The sequence below is a fragment of the Psammomys obesus genome, unplaced genomic scaffold (assembly GCF_907164565.1).
Source record: "Psammomys obesus unplaced genomic scaffold, mPsaObe1.curated_primary_1811, whole genome shotgun sequence".
Classification (NCBI taxonomy): domain Eukaryota; kingdom Metazoa; phylum Chordata; class Mammalia; order Rodentia; family Muridae; genus Psammomys; species Psammomys obesus.
The window spans coordinates 4,697,589-4,704,420 of NW_026590663.1; positions in this window are offsets into that span (position 1 = coordinate 4,697,589).

Genomic DNA, 6,832 nt, shown 5'->3' on the forward strand with positions numbered 1-6,832 from the left:
GAAATCAGTAGAGAGAAACAAGAAGTTTTATTTCTTTTTATAATTATATTACTCTATTCTTTAAATGGTCAGGTCATAAAGATACATTATCAAGAATAAGTGTTAATTGTGTATTAATTTACATAATTTTTTGAAAGTTCCAAATAACTCTGATGTATCATGAAAAAAGCTACTTTTAACATTTTTTTCATTTTTTTCACTATTTTTTATTAATTACAGTTTATTCACCTGTATCTCACCTGTAGCTCCCTCTCTCCTCCCCTCCCAAGCACACTCTCCTTCTCTCTGTTCCACCCATACCCCTTCCCCAGTCCACTGATAGGGGAGGACTTCCTCCCCTTTCTTCTGATCCCAATCTATCAGCTTTCATCAGGAGTGGCTGCATTGTCTTCCTCTGTGGCCTAGTATGGCTGCACCCTCCTGAGGGGGAGGTGATCAAAGAGCAGGCCAATCACTTTTAAAATGAAATCTCACTTCAAATAGACACATTCAAACACTTAGAAACGTACTGACTTGTCCAGTTATACTGTTTACACTTTCTCGGTGTCTCTGATGTAAACCCCAAAGACCACAAAACCTAGGAAATAGCTGTAAAGTATATTTTCTATCCATTTATTTAGGGATATACTGCTGAATCCAGTCTGTACAAAAAGATTTGGGGAAAAACTCAAAACAGTATTTATTATACTCTTTTCAGTCCAGTACTTTTGTATTTAATTATTTTATCTTATCCTAAGCTTCACATGTTTTTTGTTCAATACATCAGTACTTTGGTGTGATATAAGTCACTCTATTAACGCATGGAAAATGTTTCCCTTAACCTAGTCAGCAGAATCTTCCTACCCAAATCCTAATTACATTTTATCCAGAAAACTTTGCCTTCTTATTCCCTTTAAAACAAAATCTACTCATCAAGAGTACTCTAAAAATGTGAAAGGATAAAAATTATAAATTCACTGTTGTAAGTAACCATTAGGATAAAATGATGACATTTAAGAATAATCTATTATAAAACAAAATTAATAAGTAACTTGTTTCTTGTTATTTAATTTTAATAATTTAATGAACTGTCCTACTAAAATGACAAGCTATTTATAAAGGGGAATAATACAAAACTTTGTTTTCTAATACATCTTTTAATATACGAAAAGAATATGACTTATCTACAGATTCAATGCTGATGCATAAATAACAACCAGAAAATAACAATGTTTATGACAATAAACATTAATTTTTCACAGATCTCTTCTGCCTGCTAATCTGGGTTCTTCTGGGCTGGAGGCTGAAGGGATGAAGGCCCTCCCATTCTTGATGCGAATCACTAACAGAGAGTCAGATGATGTAAGTGAAACAGAAGCTGTTGTTTCTTTTATTTGTCTGCATTGTTTTACGAAGTACAAATTAAGCCTGGGTGTTCTTGACAAACTGATGGCAGCACTACAAAGGAATAAATGATTCCTATTTTGGGTCCACGCTGTAACTAGCAAACTTTTTTTTTTTTCATTAAGAAATCAGGTTACACGTATGACTGACTCCTGCTGGTGTCCATCAAAACACACTGTGCTATTTTATCCTTCGGGATAGGGTTATAGGCTTGGATGGAGGCCCATGAGTCTATCACTCTATGGTAACGAACCCCGGACTTTAGCTTTTCAATGTCAGCAAATGTGAAAATATAGAAAGTTCTATCACAATTTTGACATTAGCTCTTAGGATCAAGCTTTTGCTAAGCATTAGAGAAATGAACATGACGAGCCTGAGTTACTAAGAGACAAGCAGCCTGGCAGCCAGCAGGAGCTTTTTCACTGTTACTAATAGGATAAAGTCTTAGTTTTAGAGTTTGTGGTGATCAAACACCTCACAGAGCTTAGGGAAGAATTCCACTGCTCTCAGTTTGGATGGATTCCATTCATCACGGCAGAAAACTGTGTGATGGAGCAGCAGATATGGTGGAGGATGGGAAACAGGATGGGCAAGTAAGGCCTCAAGGGAGGGCATCCTCCAAAGTTACCCAGGTAGGAACCTACTTCCTTCACGTCTTCCCACCTTTGACACTTGTACCACTTCCTGCTAACAGTCTATTAAATTTTGAATCATCAATATCTTTTACAGTTTGTATCATTAGCTTTTATATGTTGAAATGTGAACAGCTTTAATTATTAATTCTGACCATTCAGAAATGAGTTAGTCTCTGAAAGGGGCCTTCTCAGAGGTGTGCTTTAAGAATCAAAGTGGTATTTTAAGAAAAAAAATGTATATATATATATGTGTGTGTGTGTGTGTGTGTGTGTATGGGTGTATGTTTGTGTCACATGGGCGTGCAGTGATAGTGGAGACCGGAAGAGGATATTGGATTCCTGGAACCGGAGCTACAGACAGTTGTTAGCTGCTGTGTGGGTGCTGGGAATCAAACCTGAAACCTCTGGAAGAGCAACTAGAGAAGTAACTCCTGTCTCTCCTTTTTATTTAAAAAAATAATATTATTGTGTGCGAGTGTGTTTGCTGTGCACTTATGAGGGTGTGCCTCCAGGAGGAGGTCAGATTACAGGAAACTCTCAGAAGTCTGTTCCATCCTTCTGCTGTGGATTCTGGAGAAAAGACTCAGGCTTACGCAATCATCTTTTCATTCTTCTAACTGTCTGCTTTGCTGGTCAGAAAGCTTTAAATTTCATATAATCACACACGTCAGTTTTTGCTATTAGCTCCTGAAATGTTGGAGTCCCATATGAAAGTCATTTTCTTTACCCATATTCCTTCCACACACTTCTCTTCTGTGTTTTCCTCTAGTAGTTTCACTGTGTTAGATCTCAGGCTTCCTCTGAGATGATTTTTACACATTGTGAGAAACAGATCCTGTCTCGGTTTTTTTTACATGTCCACCTTCTAGTACCACTTGCTAATCATTTTTTTTTTCAGTACATGTTACTGGCACTGGTGTTTAGAATCATATAGATGCCGTTTTGTGAGCTCATTTACGTGGGTCTTCAATTCTATACGGTTAATCCTTTCACATTTCTTTACCAAAATAAATTTTGCATACTATTTTCTTCCCAGATGGATTTTGGCACCATTTCAACTCAAATAAATATCTTTTATGGATTTGATTGGATTGTATTTAGTTGAATTGGCTTGCACATACCAATGTCATATTTCCACAGTTGTTTGTTTGTTTTTTTTCATGCCAAATGATGACCTAAATATATTTCTTAGTCATTCGTATTTGTTGGCAGACCCTGCTGTTTAGGGCAGAGTCTACCATGTCTGAATCACTTTTCTAACTCGGTGGACTCCCTCCCCCACAGGGCCTCCTATTCTTTGCCTGACATCATCTGAAGAGTGTCTTTAGGTACAGACGCCTCTAACCATGTCTGGAATATCGCCTTTGACACAGTTCCCTGTTTGACCTACAGGCCATCTGAACACCCTCCCCTCCTCCCCTTGTTCCCCAAGGGGCTGGTGGCTGAGGGTCAGGGGGAGGGGAGGAGGCACAAATCTTTGACATTTCTCTGTTGACTTATTCTTTGGCAGTGATCTAGATACTGCTAGAAGTAATTGCTGAAACATTTTTAATGGGGAGGAGATCTAAGAATGCTTTTTATTTTCTCTGGGTGATTTTTAAATTGATAACCTTAGTCATTTTAAATCAAAAGATTTTTTTAATTTAATAAACAAATAAAATTGTACTTTTGAAATACATTTATGTTATTTCTCGGTTTAGTAATATTTTTAATTTACTTTTATTTTGTTGTTTTTATTTTTATTCTCTCATGTCTTCATCCTTACTGCAGTTTCCTCTCCCTCTCCTCCCTCCCCTTCCCCCAGACCCCCACCTACTCTCTCCCCACAGCCACTGTCCACTCTGCCTCAGAAAAGAGCAGGCTTCCCAGGGACATCAACCAGACATGGCATAAGAATCTACAGTAAACTATAAGACTGGGCATATACCATCACATCAAGGCTGGTGACTCAAGGAGGAGCAGGGCCCCAAGAGCAGGCAAACATGTCTCAGACTCTTTCTTTAGTAAGTTAGCTGCTTTAAATCACTTTAAAACTTAAAAAAAAAAAACAACAAAAAAACCTTTTTATTGGTTCTTTGTGAATTTCACATTATGTACCCCAAACCCACTCATCTGCTCCTTGGTCTGGTATGAGGCCTCTGCTTCTGTCACTCTACCAATACAGGAGCCTCACTGGAACTACTCTCAGATATCCTGTTTTTGCAGATCCTGTAGTTTTGGATGTGTAGGACCAGACACTTCATGCACTCTAGTAGTTTACTAGAGGGTAGATATTGGAATGGACCAGTTCAAAGCTCTGGATCTGAACCCAAGAGATATCTGAGCTGGGCAGCTTACCGGCTTTCCTGCTCTCATCCGTTCAAGGTGGATCATCAGCAGCCCCTGTAACCAGGGCCAGCTCTACCTTGCTGCACCAGAGAGGTTCAGGGTCCTCTCTCCTGAGTGTTGAAGCTGGTGTGGGACACGGCCCATTCTCCTATTCTCATGACCCCAGGGCCATCTGCTGTAAGTGGCAAGGGGCTAGGGAGGGGAGGGGGTACCTCTCCCTTGTCTGAGCCACTGCCCAGAAGACAAGACTCAGGGTCAACTCTCCCATACTCATGCCCTTGGGACCAGCTCACCTGTGCCCACCATCAGAGTCTTCCAAACTTTTAAAATGATCCATGGCTAAGTTTATCACGTTTTCAGTTTGAAAGAACTATGCATTTTATTTCTTACCATAATTTGATCTTTTGTCTAAATACATCATGTAGACTTGGCTATTTGCTGCTCACTGCCATATATTACCATCATGAGTCCTTATTATTTATTTATAGAAATGTGCCAAAAAAGTAATTAAGCTTTGGTTAAAATTTCAAAAGTATGGGGAAACCTACACGCACACACACACATGCATGAACACGTGTGTGCAAACACACTCACAGAAAGAAAGAGAGAAAGAGAAAGGTGGGGGAAAGAGAGGGTTGTTGGTCTGTCTTCTTTCAGGATTTCTCTTCAACACCACAATAAAATACATGTTAGGTATGTTTTAATATAACTCTAAGAAGAAAGGTTTATAATTAGAATAAATTTATATTTTTGGCCTGGATGTTTAACAGAGGTTTTAAATCATTGTCTAACGGAAACAAAAAAGAATTTGGCTTTAATTTTCTTTTTTTTTCTATATTATATTTTTTTTAAATTTTATTTTTTCTTATCAGTTACATTTTATTAACTCTGTATCCCAGCCGTGTCCCGATCCCTCATTCCCTCCCAGTCCCTCCCTCCCTCCCTCATCTCCACTGTGCCCCTTTCCAAGTCCACTGATGGGAGGGACCTCCTCCCCATTCATCTGATCCTGTTTTTATCCACAAACCTACGTGCTGCCTTCAGTTGTTTTGGGTTCAAAGACTGATGGACCCAGTCACTGGTCAGGGATATTGCCAATCCTTCTCTTAAGCAGCAGTGGTAATAAAACAAGGAGAGCCCATTACTGGTGCCACTAACTGTCACGCCTCCCAGGGAGCTGGAAATTGATGGCCAAAATCAGGGAATGACTCTTTCAATTTGCTCACATTCATCTTAAAAGTCAAAAATAAATAAATGGAATATTTTCAAATGATGCGAAGAACCCATTTATCTTTGTTCATATCAGACAGATTGTCTCCGTTCATCAGCCCCTATAAAAAAATAACACACACACACACACACACAAAAAAAAAAAAAAAAAAAAAAAAAAAAAAAAAAAAAAAAAAAAAAACGGAAAAAGAGAAAATTGGAAAAAAAATTAGCAAGGTAAAGATAATGTTTTTAGAAAAGTTATAATAATAGATTAGAGGTAGATCTAAAATTTTGAAACCAGGACATTTTGATAAGACAAGAAAATCAAAAGAAAAATAAAACATTGACTAGACATACATTCTGCATGAGCCAGAGAAAAAAATGCAGTCCTCATTTTCAAAAACAGAACAGAATCCTTGCAACTCACAACAAAGAATCGTTAGTACGACAGTTAAGATGCTAAGACTCCCTTATTACTAGTTCATAATATGTAGAACAACATAAAATTTGTGAGCAGATCATAGTATAAGCAGTTGCATACACAAACAGTTGAGAAAAAACAACTTTCAAAATAGAAACATTAGAATTAATAAACAGAATAAGTACAAAATTCAAAATTATAGTTTTAGTAATTTTAAAACATTGACCTGTAATTCTAGCACATATCGATGAGAAACAACACAATGGCTCAATATACATATGCATTGTGTAATGACTTACTCAGTGCAAATCGCATTTCTATCTTAGACAGAATTACCACTGACACACGTGCCTTGGTAACAGTTGTTAGGTAGGCATGGTCCACTGATGATTGGCACCAACAGTGCCTTAAATTTTGAGAAGAAATCACACATTTGCACAGCGTCTAATATTTCCCCCAGTATGCTTATTATTTACAAATGGTGAAAGAGTACCTTGCAGTGAAGACAGCAAAGAGTGACAACTAATGACACTAGCAGAATTTGGTGCTATTGTGTGGCTTCCAACACATACTCTAAATAACAGGAAATCCTTTTGTGGTCCTCTTGCCAAAATCATATAACTCAACTGGGTTGAATAAAAACAAGCACAGCAGGCAAAAATCATGAGAGAGATACTCTGTAAACTAACTGACCAATACTGTAGGAACAATCATGGTCCTCAAAGACAAAGAATGAAAAGACAGAGGAGACAGGAACATGAGTGCAGTGTGGCAACCTGGGTCAGATTCTGTAAGAGACAATAGATGATAGATAGATAGATAGATAGATAGATAGATAGATAGATAGATAGAT